Source organism: Haemaphysalis longicornis, unplaced genomic scaffold (assembly GCF_048455015.1).
Source record: "Haemaphysalis longicornis isolate Haplotype H1 unplaced genomic scaffold, Haemaphysalis longicornis Haplotype H1 scaffold_2, whole genome shotgun sequence".
Lineage (NCBI taxonomy): Eukaryota > Metazoa > Arthropoda > Arachnida > Ixodida > Ixodidae > Haemaphysalis > Haemaphysalis longicornis.
The window spans coordinates 186,599,690-186,620,067 of NW_027526295.1; the positions used below are offsets into that span (position 1 = coordinate 186,599,690).

Consider the following 20,378-nt stretch of genomic DNA (forward strand, 5'->3'; position numbering starts at 1 on the left):
ATCGACTTTCGCGCACAATCGGCCTAACGTGTTGCACGCAGAAATTAACACCTGTACACCACAGCGAGATGCAACCTTTTCTAGGCCGTGAGTGAAGCCATGTATGTAGGGCAATTCAGCAATTTTCGTACGTTCTTTTTCAGCGGATGCGAGCTCGGTTCTACCACCTTCCTTAAAGTCAGTTGAAGTCAGTTGCAAGTCAGCGCTTGTTTGTGTCTCTCTCTTTTTGTGTTTTCGTCCAGTTTTCATGCTGTTATCCGCCATGTGTAATATGGGCCAACACAAGAACATAGTCATTAGTGTCTGAACTGCACGTTAGCATTCAAGTGATACGATAATTAGGTCGGCGGCCGGTAATTGCAAGAAATATTCTCTTATGTCATAGGGAAGTCGCCGGAAAAGGCCTGGGGAGTCGCCACTGCTTCATATGTTCGCTTTAATATCTCCGTTATTGGTTCGAGGTCTACGATAAAGTTGATATCGTTCTTATCAGGACGAAGCAGTCTTTCCAATAAACCAAACTTGTATTTTGTGGTCATGGCTGCTTTAACTACAATAAATAGCACTCGAGGTCTAACTACTAACACGCTGCACTGAGAGAGATAGAGAGAGAGAGAGAGAGCTTTAAGGAAGTATGGTGACTGAAGTGCCGAACTTTGTACGCCAGATGATGACGTGATAAGGATGATGGGGATGGTGTTGAAGTTGATGTCCACAGAGGCGTTGAGTTATTTACAGAGACTGGTCTAGACCTGCGTGCTGCAAGTGCTTGATCGGAGCGTTTGTAGCCCGTAGAGCACGTTTGGGATATGCCCACGGACCTAAAACGTCCTTTAGTTCAATGCCCACGAAAAGCAGCAGTCCCAAGTACACTGCAAAGGACGCCCGTTGTGCACTAAATCGAGCACATTCACAGAACAGGGGCTGGAGGGTTTCACGGCACATCGCAGCGCAGGCACAGTGGTGACGTAGTCCGTTTCGTCTTATAGAGGAGGTTGCGCGTGTAAACATTCAACCGCATGCGATGTAGAATTGCTTCTACCCGCTTGGAGAGTCCTGGTGGCATTTTGAATTTGCAGTTTGGATCACTAGAGGATAGCGGTGCGTAATGACTTGATACGTCATTCCAGGTTGCTCGCTGAATGTTCCATGCCACGCTAGCAAGGACAGAGGGACAATGGTATGTATATTGCCGATGCAGGATGGTTATGCGCAATGGATGCAGCAATGTCCGACTTCACATTGCCAGTTATGCCACAATGGGCAGGAATCCATTGGAGTGACATGTGATGGTTCGCTTGTACAACTTGGAGATGTGTAGAGTGTATGTCAAACACAAGCTGGTCCTTTGGAAATGACGCTGGACATTGAAGTGCAAGATAGCCTACTCTGGTGCGGGCTGCTTGGTTATGTAAGAGTAAGCCACACTCAGAGCTGCAAGTTCTGTAGCCGTAGTCACACTCAGAGCTGCAACTTCTGTAGCCGTAGTTGACATGTTATGGCTGAGAATGGCACTGATGGCGGTGCGTGATGACGGTATCCACATCCCGATAGTGAATGATCTGGACGACACCGACCAATCAGTGTACACATGATTGTGGTCTTCGTAGATCCGCGAGATGTATTCGAGAGCGAATTTTTCCCATTTTCACCTAGATGCGAGAGGGTTGTGTAGGTGATGTCACCCGGGCCTGGGCAGCTAGATTTCTTGACGGAAGTAAATGCAGCGAGCAACTCTGCCGTGGAGAAGGACTCCTCCATTGGGGACACCGGGCCTGAGCATTCTTCGCTGGGGGGGAGTGTGGCGGAAAAAAAAGCTGCTAGCGCTGCAGTAATTCTCCTGCAGAAGGCGTCAGCGACTTGGAGCTCACTAGTGCACTGATACACGCCGCCCGAGCAGGCGCTGTTTTACGTATCGTGGTGATGTGGCACGTAATTTTTTGTGGGAAAGGTGGCGTTTTCATCACTGCCCTTGTTCATAAAGTTCTACCTACGTAAGTGTCTGCGCCCTGCTTCAGTTATCAGCAGACGCTATTATCGCAAGTCAAGCCCCACAAAGAGGAGGAGGCATCTAAGGTAAAGCCCTGACAACAAAAGCCGCGACATAATAATGGTTTAAGGGGTAAATATCCCAGTAAGTCAGTCGCAGGTTTTGTAACCTGCCAGTCAGGCTGTAAATAACAAAGAAAAAACGAAATGAGACACCTATGTGCACTACAGTCATCTTTCTTCTCGGCTTGTCCTGTGAGGGGAGACTAGAGTGATGTGTCATGTAAAATTTAGATTGTGCTAAGAGTTTGCACACCATTGAGGCGGCGCTGTGGATATATTGTGTTGATTGATTGATTGTAGGGTTTAGCGCGCCGACGCTACACAGGCGAAGAGGCGCGCCGTAGTGGAGGGCTTCGGATCAATTTTGTCCATCTGGGGACCTTTAACTTGTGCGGAAACGTCGAACACAAGGGCGTTTTTGATTTTCGCCTCCATCAGAAAAGAGGCCGCCGCGGCCGGGACTCGAAGCAGCGTCCTTGTGCTCAGAAGTACAACGCCACAGCCACTGAGCCACCGCGGCGGGTGATATACGGCATCCAACGACTTTTAAATGCAGAGCATTTCAGTAACTCACGATGTCACCCGCGTTGGCGTCCGTAGTCCGCACGCTCACTGCGCATGCGCGTCAAGTCGAGGCGAAAGCGAACACATCTCTCGCGAGGGGCATTGGATTGGATTCGAACACTCTCTCGCGAGGGGCATTGGATTGGATTCGATTGGCTTGGATTGGCTTGGCTTGGCTTGGATTGGATTGGATTGGATTGGATTAAAGTGGATTGTGTTGGATTGTGTTGCGTCATAGCCGCGGCACGTTGCGTCATAGCCGCGGCAGACGCGCTTGGGCCGGCACATGTGCAGTACTCTCTCTTCCGCGGTTTCCTCTCCTTCGGGCGCGCTGCGCATATAACCGGTGTGCCGTTCTCCGGCCAAGCAACATCCGCGGTTGGCTCAAACACCTAGAGTCCACGCCGCTTTACAAGTACGCCAACGTCGTCGACTGGGACCGGCTTACGCAGTCCCCTCAACGTATATAAACGGTGGAGCGCGCGTTCGGAATTCAGTCAAGGGCGTCTTTGCATGGCTTACGCTTGACGTGACGCTTTGCTTGACTCGAGTAGATGCGACGCATTTACTCGAGTTCCCCCCGTGGGAAGATGCGGGCGGCTTTTTCTTGTCTTTGTTCTCCTTTGGACTGTAACTATTTATACTGACATGAAAGGGCGAATATACAGACCGTTGATGTTCAGAATAACTTGCTCTAGGGTGCATTCGCACGCTACATCCATGAACTAAGTCGATCCGTTAAGCTACATTCGTCTGGACCCGTTGTAAGCCGGTTTGCTGGACACCTCCGTGTGAGACACGTGCGTTCGTGAACGCTAGAGGACGTCTAAGGACAGTAGTGAACGGGAGGTACGGTGCTTACCGCGAATAACTGGGCGAACATCCGCAGCGCACGCTAAGCATTGCTCCATCCCCTTGGCGCGCCAGATGTGTTTCGGGCAAATATAAACCTGTAGCTTTTTATAGCGCTTTGTACTCAACGTGTCGTTTATAACCCTGGTCCTCGTGTCCGCTTCAGCAGCGCTGTATTTTCTCGAGGCGAAATACCAACAAGCCTTCTTTGCCGCGTGGTTAACTTAGTTGGAGAGTTCGCCGGAAAGCGGCGCGCAGTGAAAAGACGCAGTTATTAAAGGCCCACTGAAATGATTTGTAAACACTGTGGGCCTACTGGTGAAAATTGAATTCTGGGGCCCTGGTCCACGTTTCGAACATTATCGATGCGTTTGCGCGACGTATTTATCAGAAAAATCAATTCGAAAGTGTTGTCCTCCTGCATGCATTCTCCTTGCCGATGCTCTATATGGCGTTGTGTGTGGCGCTTACTGTAGCAGGCTTGGCTTGACTATGCCTACAGCGCGGCTCACCGACCCTCCGACAGGCTCAGTCGACTGGCCTCCGGCGGGTCGGCATAATTCGTTCGCTCACATAAATCTAAGCCACAACAAGCTCGAAAAGTGGGGGATAATCGCCTCGCAGTTGAGAGTCTCCGATGACGCGGAGGGCGTTCAGCCACTGCGTACGCTTGGGCTAGTGAACGTTACATTTCTAAGTGGGGCTGGCAGGCTTATTTGACCCATTCTACAGCTGACAACAAGGCAGAAGCGTGGTATGCCGATTCCTAAGGTGTCGAGAATGCCCAACGAACGATAACTTCAGATGGCAAGCATGTTGTTGCCGTCAGTCGGCGCACTCACTAGTGGGTACACTCATTTGTGCTCATTTGTACTCAGACTCACGGGTGAGAATGATGATGAGTGGGTACAGGCTTAGGCAAAAAGTTTAATGATGATGAATGAGTACCGTCCCAGTAAAGTGAGTCGATATACTCGCGAAGAAGTGAGTCGAAGAAGTAAGTCGATATACTCGCGAGTACTGTACTCATGAGTACGGTACTCACGAGTGCATGCACTAGGGAAGTGCTACTCATGAGAACAGTGCTCGCGAGTACTGTACTCTAATCATCAGTACAATACTCGCGAGTACTGTACTAACGAGTACATGAACTCGTGAGTAGTACTTTTGAGTACTGTACTCAAGAGTACATGCACTCGCGAGTAATACTCATGAGTACTGTACTCGCGAGTAAAAACTTGTGAGTTTGATCGCGCACTCCAGTCGCGACGCGCGCTCAATAGTCTCACGCATTTCGCGGCTCCCCTTAACGGAAGGTAAAATTCGGTGTTAAGGAAAACCTCGGCTCTCTCCGCTCCATCTTCCGCGGTGCTGCAGCTCTCAGCAACCACTCGTCACGGGGTTGCCGCAGTGAAAGCCCGGGCAGGCATGGATGACTTCTCTGCACTTCCTTCGTTCAAATTGTTCGAAGGGAGGGGCGCGGGAGGCTGCCTGAATGTAAAACGCACGCTAAAGCCACTTTTTCTCAGTCTTCAGAATCTGGAAACGGAAAGGCTTTCGCCTGTTTCAGCCAGACAAAAAGGTGAAAATGGAACCAGTTGACCAAACTGCTACGGGCTGGAAGCGTTCTCTGGTTGTGGTTTAGTCGAGTCCATAGACCTAGGGCAGCGCGTGAATGACATTGGTTGCTTGTGAGAACAAATTAGTAGAAACAGCTTTGAATACGAGTAAATGTGAGCACAGGTGAGTATGAGTGAGTACAGATTGAGTACGAGTGAGTACAGACCGAGCACGTGTGCGAGTGACACAGATTGAGTGTGAGTACAAATGAGTACAGACTGAGTGCAAGTACAAGTGACTACAGATGAGATGAGTATTCGTGAGTACAGATATAGTACGAATACTCCTGAGGGCTAATGAGCTTGAAAGACTCTGGTAGAAGTGAGCACGGTATAAATGAGTATGTGATGAGTGAGTATGAGTGATTTTGAGTGCAGGCGAGCTTTTCGTGTCTGAGTTTGAGCGAGTACAGCGTTATGGAAAGAAACTATGACTGAGTTAGTGAGTTGTTTCTGCTTTGTCGACCTATGGTTGTTGCACGGAACCGAAACCGAAACTGGCTTGCAATCCGACGTTGGACATCGTCCAATAACATTGCAAGACGAGCCACGTCACTGTTAGTAGTTATTGGGGCCTCTGCAAATGTCGCATGGTGTTTTTTCAAGAAAAGCTTTAGTGTTCTCCCTGATGCGCCTGTAATGCGAAAACGCCCTGCAGGAAAGCCAACTTTCTCTGGCGATGGTGATGAATGATCATGGGTGACGTGAAAGAAAAAAAATTACACCATCTTCCCGTAGGGGAACCCTGAGTAGTATGCGAAGCAGCCATGGGGCCGACAGAAGTTCCCATTAGTTTTCAGTTCGTCGTTTCCGTTGGCGTTTAGATTCGCGTGCCTTCGTTGTATCAGTAGCTTTTTGACGTAGTTTGAATGAGTGAAGGACATAAGGCACGTTCGTAGCGCATGCTCCCGTCTCGGTTTGTAGCGCTGTGGGAAGAGCGCCACGTACCTCCCGTTACGGCCAGAGAGTCGTGGGATTGAAACCGGGCGCCGCCTAACTATTTCTTTTTATAGTCAACTACGCTGACATCAGCCTAAACGTTGACGGGGCTGAAGAGACGCGCATGCGCAGTGGAGGGCGGACGGCGGACAATGTCAACGAGGGAGGGAGGGACACGGCCCCGAGCATGAGAAGCTTCGCATCTAAAATACACTGGCGGTGGCCATAATCGAACCTGGCCCTCTTGCGTTATGAAGCCGGCGCTTATCCGACTGCCCCATTTCGATATGGTCGTAGCGGTTTTGAAAACTCAGACGACAACCATAGAATCTGCCACTAGAAAGCTTCGTGTTCAACCATCGTAGTCGTTAGTCGTAGGCCTTATAAATTAATACTGCTTAATCGACCGGATAAAACGATGAAACGCGTGTTTGTTTGAGCCAGTATGCGAAATGCAAACAAAAACAGAAGATTGACGAATTCACTGCGGCGTCCCTTTAAGGCGTAAGCCTTACGTGTCTCATCAAACGCGAAAAGTGACCGCCGTCGTCAACACGAATGACACCGCAATGACTGCCGGTTTAAATGAAAAATAATTAAATAAAGACACATTCAGATTTGTGTGGGATTCAAGCTCTGGTAGCCAGAGTAGCTGCAGGTGCGCAACCACTGCGCTTATCCGGCACCCCGCCAGAATGGAACAAGAATTGGCCTGATAGGTACCACGTGACAGGTGAACGAGACGGCTCATGAGTAAAAGAAGTGCACGCGTAGGCAAAGCCTGACTGTGGGAAAGCTGCCGGATGAATACCGGCCGGTCTAGCCACCTGAGTAACTTGTGCCAATGTGAAAGCTGTCGGAAGTGCAGATCAGTGATTATGCGCAATGGGCTGTAGCGTCGTTATCCGCTCACTGTTACCACCAAGTGCAATTCAAATTTCGCGCCTTCGCAGTGCTCGCGCGCCCCCTGCCTGAAACTGCGCAAGCGGGAGTTCTGCTATTTTTGTGCTTGCTTTTCCTCCCACACGTGCCGGCGTTGCACTGCCACTTTTTTCGCTTACTATCGCAAAAAAATTGGGCCCATCTCCCCGCGAGGGGGACTCGAGTAAATGCGTCGCATAGGGGGTGGGTGTATTGCGTTAACGTTTAGTGTTTGGGGAGTTGGTGGTAGTGAATGCGTTGTATCAGCAGCTTCTTGACGTAGTTTGATCGAGTCAAGGATATAAGGCGCGTTCGTAGCCTCCCGTTCTGTGTCGGCTTTGTGGCGCAGTGGGTAGAGCACCATGTACATTGCGTTCCGCCCGCAGGGTCGAGGGATCGAAACCAGGCGCCGGATAGTATTTCTTTTTATATAGTGTAGGGGAGGGGTGCGGACAACGACGGTGCGGACTACGACTACGGACGTCAACGCGGGTGACATCGTGAGTTACTGAAATGCTCTGCATTTAAAAACCAACCCAACGAGCGTTCCGACCTAAATGAACGCAGATGCTACCGGTCAATTACGTATATTTTGCCTCAAATGTACCTGAACTTTTTTTTGGACTAAACAACTTGGCGATGTATGCGGCAAGCGCCAGCGGTTCTGGACTTTTGAACGGTTGGCTATATAAACCGTTTGGCTTTCAAAGCCTCTGGGTCACGCCGCGACGACGGAACTCCGTGTGGCTCTACTTAGGTCCAGTGAGCGAGCTACGACGTGCTCTGCACTTAAAAATATATGCAGACACGATGTAGCAGTAAAGAAGTCTTTGATAATCGCCAGGCTTTTGACTTTAAACCATGTAAGCAGACTTAAGCGCCAGGTTAAATTTCGGGGAGATGCACCGCGGGTCCGGTGGCGGAGCTGTTATTACGCGCTGCAAGGGCCTTTTCTGGCTCAGCGGTAACACTCTGCAAACCCTCATAACAGGCACTTTCGAACTCAGTTTCGCATATGGGCCGTCACGCTGGGGCTCGCACAGCTCGAACGAAAGAGCGCGCCGTTTCTTGCGCACTCGCGAGCACACGATGCGTAGTCCCAAATCACTTTATTGCGTGCGTATACCCAGTTTGTGTCGGAAGAAACTTGCACCCATTTTGGAAGGCTGTTCTGGAATTTCACCGGAGCGCTGCCGCTTTTGCGCTCATTGTGCGGCGAAGCCAACAAAGAGCCAGTCTTTTTAAAAAGCGAAGCTGTATTTAGCAACCCTCGGTGGTGAGTCGATGTCCATCTGTCTACGTGTCGTGTCGACACGATAAAAAGTTCGTATCTAATTTCTCACGAATGCTCTGTAGGTCTCAATCTAATGTAGTTATCCGGGAAAAAAATCGTATTGAAATTTGCTGATAGGAGGACTCTATCACATGACGAGTTTCATTTTCTGTCAGTACTAGTTCACCATGAAGTAGTGAACGCAGCAGAATTACGGTGTGCTTTAGTAACGTAATTGACTGGCCTAGTTGGTATTCCATCATGTACGGTTCAGCGCAAAAAAAGACAGGGACTAGAAAAAAAAAGCACAAGAGCTTTGTGTTGTGTCTTTTCTATAGTCCCTGTCTCTTTTCGAGTTTCGAGACACAACACAAGACACAACACAGGCGCCCTTGTGTTGTGTCCTTTCTAGTCTCTGTCTTTTTTTCCGCTGAACCTTACACGATTAACTACCGTCTGCTGTCAATATATGGCCATCTACTACGGGAGGATTATGAGTACACAAAACGGCTGTAGCTCTTGTTTTGTCGAAACTATCCCGAAACAAATTCTGTGAAAATTGGTGGCTTAGGGGCGACTCTTTCGGTACGCCGAATTTCAGCTTCTTTTCCTAGTTAAGCTGTTCACCGGGAAGTTATAAATAATGTAAAATTCCCGTCTGCTGACGACACATGGGCTTCTACAGGAGGGAAACTGACAGCCCCATGTTTGTCCGCTAGAATGAAACTCCCCTCCTACCAGGTGTGCTCGATCGAAAATTACGAAGAAATGTGCTATGTTTCGTGAATAGACGAGGAGTATAACGTAAAATTCCCCACAGCTGCGCTGCTCGCCCCTCCTTCGCAGAGCTGAAGGCCTGATGGATTTTTTGATACTGAAACATTACTCGGTGCGGTAAAAAAACATTTCTGGTCCTCCCCTATGTCTCAGCTGCGCGCCTCGGAAGAGTGCGATCATGATCCGGCTTCTCGTCTTTTCCTTACGACATCTCATTTAAAGGGACCCTGCAACACTTTCTTCAGCTTTTTTGAAATCTTAAATGCTTGCAGAACGTAGTCACCCAAAATGCACAGTACTTAGATTAAGGGGTCGGAAAGTACCTCGGCAAAAAATTACTGCTCTACGCCCACCAGATAACTCGGAAAACTCGCTCAAAAAAGTTTTTTCTCTTTCCCGGTCTTGGAGTTCTTCGACGGCCCGAATTAGGTCACCGAAGGCATTTAGCGACTGTTGGCCGAATTTCCTTCAGTGGCAGCAATGAAAACTTGTCGATAGCAACTTAAAAAAAATCCACAAAAACAAAGCAGAAATGGAAGGCGTTTCTGGCGCGAAGAGCAAACCAAGCAGTGCCGCTTCGTGCTGGCGATAACTATAGCTTTCGCAGTTGGTCCAGGCACGAAGGAAAGAGTGAAAGCGCTTATCGAAAGGGTTGCAGGTTTGCAGGGTCCCGTTAATTCTCGCAGTCTCGTGTATAGCCGTACTGCTCGGAAAAATACAGACACCTGTTTTTTTTTCTTTCCAAGCGAAACTCTGCTGTGCCATAATTTTCCTGCTAAAGTGAGGCTCTACGCTGGCTATACGCGTATCGTTGTGGTGGATGCGTATTATTAGCAAGCAGGTGCATTATTTCCGCTGCACCGGCAGAACATGTGTGAACGGGCGAGCGGAAGGCTCTGTACACGGCGCGCGAACTTACGTGCGCACTGACGCCGATATGCGCACGGGCGGTATGACAGTCAAGCGAGCGGCATGTGCCTTTCATCCGGGTATTTCAGAATTGGTTAATGCGCTGAAACTAGTTTTCCTTAACCAGGAGTAAGGGCTATAATGCGTGTCGCAGTTTCATTTTTTTCTTCTATTTCAGGCGGAAAGAAAGCAGTTACAACATCACAAATATACATCCGAGAATCCTAAATTTGAAGACTGTAGTGAGACCCGCGGCTCATTGTACAAAGCTTATATTTACACACAGCAAATGAACGCTACCATAAAAAAATCTACTTAATAAACCCACACACACACACACACACACACACACACACACACACACACACACACACACACACACACACACACACACACACACACACACACACACACACACACACACACACACACACACACACACACACACACACACACACACACACACACACACACACACACACACACACACACACACACACACACACACACACACACACACACACACACACACACACACACACACACACACACACACACACACACACACACACACACACACACACACACACACACACACACACACACACACACACACACACACACACACACACACACACACACACACACACACACACACACACACACACACACACACACACACACACACACACACACACACACACACACACACACACACACACACACACACACACACACACACACACACACACACACACACACACACACACACACACACACACACACACACACACACACACACACACACACACACACACACACACACACACACACACACACACACACACACACACACACACACACACACACACACACACACACACACACACACACACACACACACACACACACACACACACACACACACACACACACACACACACACACACACACACACACACACACACACACACACACACACACACACACACACACACACACACACACACACACACACACACACACACACACACACACACACACACACACACACACACACACACACACACACACACACACACACACACACACACACACACACACACACACACACACACACACACACACACACACACACACACACACACACACACACACACACACACACACACACACACACACACACACACACACACACACACACACACACACACACACACACACACACACACACACACACACACACACACACACACACACACACACACACACACACACACACACACACACACACACACACACACACACACACACACACACACACACACACACACACACACACACACACACACACACACACACACACACACACACACACACACACACACACACACACACACACACACACACACACACACACACACACACACACACACACACACACACACACACACACACACACACACACACACACACACACACACACACACACACACACACACACACACACACACACACACACACACACACACACACACACACACACACACACACACACACACACACACACACACACACACACACACACACACACACACACACACACACACACACACACACACACACACACACACACACACACACACACACACACACACACACACACACACACACACACACACACACACACACACACACACACACACACACACACACACACACACACACACACACACACACACACACACACACACACACACACACACACACACACACACACACACACACACACACACACACACACACACACACACACACACACACACACACACACACACACACACACACACACACACACACACACACACACACACACACACACACACACACACACACACACACACACACACACACACACACACACACACACACACACACACACACACACACACACACACACACACACACACACACACACACACACACACACACACACACACACACACACACACACACACGCACGCACGCACGCACGCACGCACACAGACACGCAAACACGCACACGCACACACACACAGGCACACACACACGCACACACACACAGACACACACACACACACACACACACACACAGACACACACACACAGACACAGACACAGACACAGACACACGCACACGCACACACACATAGACACACACACACGCACACACACACAGACACACACACAGACACGCAAACACGCACACGCACACACACACAGGCACACACGCAAGCACACACACACACACAGACACACACACACGCACACACACATAGACACACACACACGCACACACACACATAGACACACACACAGACACACACACACACGCAGACACACACACACAGACACACACACACGCACACACACAGACACAGACAGACACACACACAGACACACACACACAGACACACACATAGACACACACACGCACACACAGACACACACAGACACACGCACACACACGCACACACACAGACACACACAGACACACACACACAGACACACGCACACACACACAGACACACACAGACACACACACACGCACACACACAGACACACACAGACGCACACACACATACACACCGACACACACACACACGCAAACACGCACACGCACACACACGCACACACACACACACACGCACACACACAGACACACACAGACGCACACACATACAGACGCACACACACGCACACATACAGACACACACACAGACACACACACATACACACACAGAGACACATACAGACACACTCACAGACACACACACACACAGACACACACGCACACACACAGACACACACACGCACACAGACACACACACACACACACGCACACACACAGACACACACACAAAGACACACATACAGACACACAGACACACACACACACACACACACACAAATCCAGGCCACGTCCACTAACGTGAAACGTGGGGAGGGGTGAAGCATGCATTATAAAGAGCATTATTGGCGCCTTGCCTTTTTTGTCCACAGAGATGAAACAATTGGGGGCAGAGGTACACAGCTTTGCTGTAAAAGTCTCGTGTCTTTGAAGCATGAAGAATTCTCGCGCGAGGCGTTGGAAAACGTGTGTCCCGCTGTTTTAGTACGGTGACTACACGAAACGACGATGACGACAGGAGACACCGACAGCCTTTAAAGCATGGCATAAAGAAAGCGTGGAACAAGCAACAGCACGGATGGAAGACAGGAAGAAAACCTTGACAAATAGCGAACACAAGTGTGGAAAAGAATGAAAACACGGACAGGCGTCTGTCCCTGTTTTCTTTACTGCCCCTGTTTTTTTATGTTGATGAAATTGTTTTTTTTATGTTTATGAAATCCTCAGCAAATAGCGTGCTTCTATATAGCCCCCCCCGTTACCCCCCCCCCCCCCCCCCACACACACACACAAAAAAAAATATTCTGAAGTATTCTCATGCGGAATAGCCTCCACTCATTTTCAAGCCTCTATTTAACAAAGCTGCATGACCAAATGGTCAGCAAGAATTTGAAGTGATTAATTTCGAACGTCGCTTTGTCGTGTTCATATAGAAGAGGCACAGATGTGATTTTCTTTGCGGCGCATCCCCTATTACAAAGCTATTCCGGAATCTTCGTTATCAAAGCTACCTTCGAGAATAATATTCCTGTCTAGATAATTACGCGATGGTTGCGAAAATTAGTGGCGTAGGGATAACTTCGAGAACAAAGGAACCCCATAGTGAGCGCGCTGGGTGGCCTATATCCTGTCGAGCGTAAAGACGACTTACAAATTGGGACTTGAGCGAAGTCGTAATCATCCGCGAAGGTATCAGTTCGCGTGTTATAGGTCACTACAACAACAACAACAAAAAAAGAAACAGAAAACATCCGTGTATATTACTGAAGGCCCCGAAACGCTTCGTAATACGGACAGTGGCTCAAAATTAAATTTAAAATCTGGGGTTAACTGATCGTAGATACACCAGGGCTTTGAAGCGCGCCGTTGTTGGGGGCTCCGGATTAATTTTGACCGCCTTGGAATCTTCCTCATTAAAACGGCCCCCGCGGCTGTGATTGAACCGGCGTCCTTCACCTCAAAAGCACAATGCCTTCATTCACTGGGCCACCAAGGCGGGTGCTGGCATCGGTGGCCTTCCTGTATTTGGGCCACCAATACTAATGCGCTAGCAATAATTGCCTAGTAACTCTGCAGCACCAACCGTGTACCGCCTATATTTGCACGAAAATGCATCAGAAAAATTAAACATATTTAGTCGTTATGATAGTGAAAATTTACATTTGTCGAAGAAAAAAAAAACCTAGAATGATGAGAAGACACGTAGGAACGGTTAAGGTAAAGTAAGCGATTTTTGGAATTTTTGAACATTTTTGTGCTTAAGTCTGTCGTGAGGCGGGGTTGCGAGTCATATACCCTTGAAAAAGGGGCCTGTTTGAATGCGAGAAACCATTGCGTGACTGCGATGAAACAAAACCGGAAACTGCAGGGTCGCCTCGCTGCTCCCACTACAGCTGCTTGAAATGGATGATTTTGTAACGCACAAAACAAGTATCCTTCCTCTGGTCGATGACGCCGACTTTTCACACCAAGTCTGTTCGATTAAATGCACACGCGCGAAGCGAAAGGGGGTTATATCATACCTCGGCAAAGTTGGCGCGGCTCACTCAAACTTACTCACAATTTCTTTTTCGAATCACCACTCACTCAAACTCAGACTCAATGCTGAGCAGCACATCTGCGCTCACTCAAACTCAAACTCACATTGCGCGCAAAACTCAGAACTCACTCGGACTCAGAACTCAAAATGTACTCAAACTCAAAATGTACTCAAAACTCAAAATGTACTCAAACTCAAAATGTACTCAAACTCAATATGCACTCAGGACTCAAAATGTACTCAAACTCAAAATGGACTCAAACTCAAAATGGACTCAAACTCAAAATGGACTCGGAACTCAAAATGTACTCCAACTCAAAATGTACTCAAAACTCAAAATGGACTCAAACTCAAAATGGACTCAGAACTCACAATGTACTCAAACTCAACATGAACTCAGAACTCAAAATGTACTCAAACTCAAAATGGACTCAGATCAAAATGTAATCAAACTCAAAATGGACTAAGAACTCAAAATGTACTCAAACTCAAAATGTACTCAGAACTCAAAATGTACTCAAAACTCAAATTGTACTCAAACTCAAAATGTACTCAAGCTCAAAATGGACTCAGTACTGAAAATATACTCAGCACTCAAAATGTACTCAAACTCAAAATGTACTGAGTACTCAAAATGTACTCAAACTCAGAATGTACTCAAACTCAAAATGTACTCAGTATTCAAAATGTACTCAAACTCAAAATGTACTCAGTACTCAAAATGTACTAAAAGTCAAAATGTGCTCAGAACTCACTAGGTCTCAGGCGTACTCAAACTCAGTCGGGCTCACTCGGCTCAAATTCACGCGTGAGTTTGAGTTCAAATGAGTCTGTGTGAGTGGACTCATGATTGAGTTCGCCGACCTTTGGGTAATATAGCACGGATAGCCTTGAGTCTGGATGTGGAGAGTTTACAAGAATTACGCCGATAAGTGGAGTATTGGTTTTGTTTTTGTTTCATTTACACTGTGTCACTATCGCTTCCGGTTGTTCTCCTGGTGTGGTCTTGCGTACTCTGCCACACACACACACACAAATAATATTGCCGTTTATAGGCCGGCGTACGAAGTACATTACGAAAAAGGACTGCTTCAATAGAAAGCTGGTGCATCAAGGTCGCAACGATGGGTAATCTAGGCGGCACCTCCAAAAAAAAAAACAGAAAATACAAGCGTTTGGTTACTATTAATGAAAACACTAAACAGCAGGTGAAGCTGCGTTTGTATGCATGGGCATGACAAATAATAAATTGGCTCCAATCCACGCTGTGAAGGTGGTTGGAAAGCAAAGCTGTAAACGACATCCACAACCATTGCCCATGCGACGTCACTTGAATTCACACACGTGGCTCTACAAAGAGTGACACCAGAGATTCTGCCTGCCGTTACCTAGAATTCGCAGGGGCGGCGTCCCGAACGCAGAAGCGTTGGCAGAAAGAAAACGGCGGGGAGCGTCATTTGAAGGGTGAGACAGCGGAACCTAGCCATCCTGATGTGCTAGCTCGGGGCTACATCACCACTCGACAGAAGCGCGGACACCGAAAAAATTCGGCATGTGAGCTTAGTGATTCCCATTTATACCGATTTAAACTAGTTAGTTTAGTAAGTTTCAGAATTGCGAGAAGGCTGAGGGAGCTTTTATAATCGCTATTTATCAGGACGAGTTGCTCCTTTCGCCTTTTATAATACCCGTTAAAACACATGCGAATTGGTATTCACCAATTAAAAAAAACGGAGTCCCATTCGTAGCAAGCAGTGCACAAAATGTAGTGTTTGTTTAGCGGCCAGATGTGTGTATGTGGTGTCTACATTTTGTTTTCGTGCCCTGCAAAGCAATCGTTAACGTGTCTTTGCCGTACAACCCCTTAATTATGTCGTGCCCGGGTTACCCAGGAGGTGCTGTCGAACAATTTAATCCAGCCGTGCGAAGGAAGCGCGCAGTGGACGCTAAGCTGCGTCTAAACAGGCCCAAAACAATTGTCGCTATTGATTGATTGATTGTAGGGTTTAACGCGCCGACGCAACGCAGGTGACGAGGCGCGCCGTAGTGGAGGGCTCCGGATTAATTTTGACAACCTGGGGATCTTTATCGTGCGCCGAAATCTCGTACACACGGGCGTTTTTGCTTTTCGCCTCCATCAGAAAAGCGACCGCCGCGGCCGGGAATCGAACCCGCGACCTCGTGCTCAGCAGCGCAACGCCTTAGACACTGAGCCACCGCGGCGGGTAACAATTGTCGCTAAAGCAGACGACAAAGCCGTGACGCGCCGATGCGCCCGCCGGCGTGAGCGCGCGGGGAACTCTGGGTAAATTCGCTGCGCCATCTACACTGTGCTCCGTGAGTGAAAACCGCCCTTCCTTTCGCAGCCGCGTTGGGAGTTTCTTGTCCCGCACGCCACAAAGAACCGTTGCCTGGTAGAGGTAGAAAGCTTTGCGTTAAAAATATGTGCAGAATCGCAGCAACAGGTGACGGCAATTCAAGCTCGGTGTCATTTTTCGCACCACCCTTGGAAATCTATTCGAACATTGTCGTTACTTCCGGTTGAAAATGTGCACGGCAAGGCACCAGATGCGGCCTTTTAGGTAACTGTTGCCCGGCGCTGACTGCGAGTCCACGAGTGACTCACGTGGGAGTCTAGCTTATACCTTATCGATCGTGGTGTAGCACGTCTCTCGGGCTCTACATCGTGCCTGTATCCACCCTTTTTTGGAACTCTGGGAGCATAATCCTTGCCAAGGGGGTCCCCGCAATCTTTCGGCGAGGTTCATCGGGGATGTCTCTCATGGTTCCGAGAGGGCGGGCAGGGACGAACAGTTTGGCTTGCTTGTAGTAACTCACCTCAAAAGATGCAGTCTAAAATATCAAAAAAAGAAAAACAGACAACAAAGAACGCACAGAAGTGTGTCTGATCGGTTGTTCTTTGCTGTTTGGCGCCTTTAGCCACCTTGGTAAAAAAAAGTAAATTCGAGGGACAAAACGCTAAAGGCCATAACGCGGCATGTGTTTTAAAGCAAAGTTTTACTGCTTTCGTCCAGCGGTTTCTCAGAGGATGTGCAAGTTAACCTTTTGACCGGTGACACGCCCCCGGCGACACACCCCTCGAAGCGCATCGCCTGATTCGCTGGGCCCGCTTTCGGCGCTGCGCACAAGGCCTCATTTTCGGTCGTTCAGCTCATATGAGCGGCGGCCGCATCCGCGGCAGCGGCCGATCAGCTGATCGGCAGCCGGCCACCCCCGCAGCCGCCGCCGGGTCGTCTCGGGCTACGTGACTGGTCTCGCGCCCGACGTCGCTGTGAATGAACACCGCGTCCGCCCCGGCGAACGCCGCCTGGCCTCTTCCTGTGAGCGTTGCACGGGAACGAGCGGCTTTGAACCATGGTAGGCAATACAGCTACATCAAAGGATAACCAAGCAAAACCTAGACTCAACCCGACTAAGCCAAGCTTTTGCTTTGCATATCTTTTTTGGTTAGCTGAGGTAAGCCGCAGCCATTTTTTTTTTTGCCGTTGTTTGTACGATTGTGAATTGCGGATGAAACGGAACTTGTTATACCTTTATATGGGCCGATTAGGGGGCCTCAAAGGGCTTCTATTTTTTTTTTTTTGGTGGGGGGGCGGGGGCTACTTGGGATCCCTACTTGGCCCGTTATTATTTCTTGCGTACATAAATGATATTGTTAAAATACCAGGTTCTTCTGATATTATTATGTAAGCAGATGACACGAATATTGTTTTCTCATCAAACAGTTGAACATTTCTGGAATCTATTGTAAACGAATATGTGGTGCATCTTTCAAACTTGTTACAACAAAACAAGCTGCGATTAAATGCCACAAAGACAACCTATATAGTTTTCCTCCCAATCAATATGCCCTTAAACGAAGATATCAATCTCAAATACGAAGGTCATGTTATTGCACGGGTACATGAGCAAAAGTTCCTTGGCGTTTGGTTCCAAGAACAGTTAAACTGGCCAGTACACGTAAATCATTTAGTTACGGCTCTGGCACGAACAGTTGGAGGCCTTTATAAAATATCGCACTTAATACCGCTATGGCTAAAAAGAAACATGTATTATTCTCTATTCTATTCAAAACTAACGTATGGAATCTTGGTGGGGGGAACAACCTCACAAAATAATTACAATAAGCTTGTTGTCCTGCAAAAAAACATATTACGGTGTTGCGAAAATTTTCAAGGGAAATTCCAAGACCTGCCAACTTCACCTTTGTTTTCAAAACACTCAATACTTAGAGCTGACCAGCTGTATTACTTTAAACTTCTGCAGATGGTACACAAAACAAGTTATATGTAGATGGTGACGCAGAAAATCGTCATTACTGTGTGCGGCGTCCAATAAGACGTACACCTAAAACTAGGACTAATTACGGCAAACAATTGGCCACTTATCAAGTACCACATGTCTTCAACATCCTAGTGGATAATTTAAAATTTAGCACCAGTGCAACCGTATTTAAGACTGAAACCAAGGTGATGTTTATAGAAAAGAAAGTGAGATATGACAATCACTAGGCGTGTCTCACTCTAAGGAATTTAAACTGTATTGTGTGAAGACGTGATTTTTTCATAGACATAAGGAGCAAGCAGTAAAGAAATATGTCGGGTTCTATAGTATCTGCTGGCAACAGGTATTGCAGAAAAAAAGATTTACGTATACTGTGTAATTGTGATTCTCATTATTCGAAATGTACGATTTTTTGTATTTTTCTTAATTTACTTATTTTTTTCTCTCTATTGCTGGATCTTATTGCTAAGCACGCATATTTGATTTGAACATGTCCTCTTCTGTGAACTCCTCTGTTGTGAACTCCCGAGGGTCAGGAGCCCTCGTCAGGCACCCAATGCCTTTAGCTACTGCCCCTTCAGCAGGAACTGTAACAACGTCTGCTGAAAAATAGTCTTCTTCTTGTCGCAGGGCATAGATCAAGGTGTATTATAGATGGTGCGAGGAAAGTTGATCAGATGAACATGAAAGCGTTAGCTTCACAGATGACGCCCACACGTGAACGAACGTGAACGATAATGGAGCCAGTGACCGCAAGTTACCGCATTGTCGCAATGCTCCTAAACGCAACCTTGTGAGCACGGGTAAGACCCGAGGTTAGGGTGACAGCACACGGTGGAATCATAGCACGTGTGCGGTAGCGAAAATATTTGTTCATAACCTCAATTGAAAGATATGAACAAAAACCCAAAGTAGAAAAAAACCAAGAAAAGATGGCCATGTAGACTGGAGGATCTGACGAATGTGAGCCACCAAAGCTCGCCACCAGGTCGCCCAGTTCGCTACCCCACGGAGGCGCTAGCCAGTCGGGGAGAAAGGAATTTAAGATGAATTGAAAGTGCTGGTTGCGAACAGGAGCAGTACCAACGAACATGCGGCGTATTGGGAAAGCCAGAACACTTAGTTAAGGCATCGTGCACGGCTGCGATGGCCTTGTAATCGACGTAGTATGTGTAGGATAGGAAGGTTATCTGTTTGTGCCTGCCGGGTGAGACAAGCATCTGCCCGGGGTAACAGGAGAGAGGGAGAGAGAAGTGTCCGCTTACCTTTGACTAACTCTCGCAAAGCCTGACGTCGAAGTAAACGTGCTTGCCTCGCCAGCATGCGCGGGTGGAAAAGGATTGGCCAAGGAGTCTCCGAGTTTCGCGTTTGGGAGGTATTCCTTTATTGTCAGCACGAAGGTGGCGTCATCCAGCCGTTTCTTGAAGTCGTGTTTCTTGACAAGTTTTGTTACTGTAA

At 48.0% G+C, this 20,378-nt stretch overlaps 1 protein-coding gene across 1 annotated transcript in view; it reads left to right on the forward strand.

The window, feature by feature from the left end:
* The window catches only part of LOC144169644 (sodium/potassium/calcium exchanger 5-like), a gene marked incomplete in the record, with an annotated part of 85,709 nt that overhangs the window by 27,479 nt on the left and 37,852 nt on the right, over positions 1–20,378 (forward strand).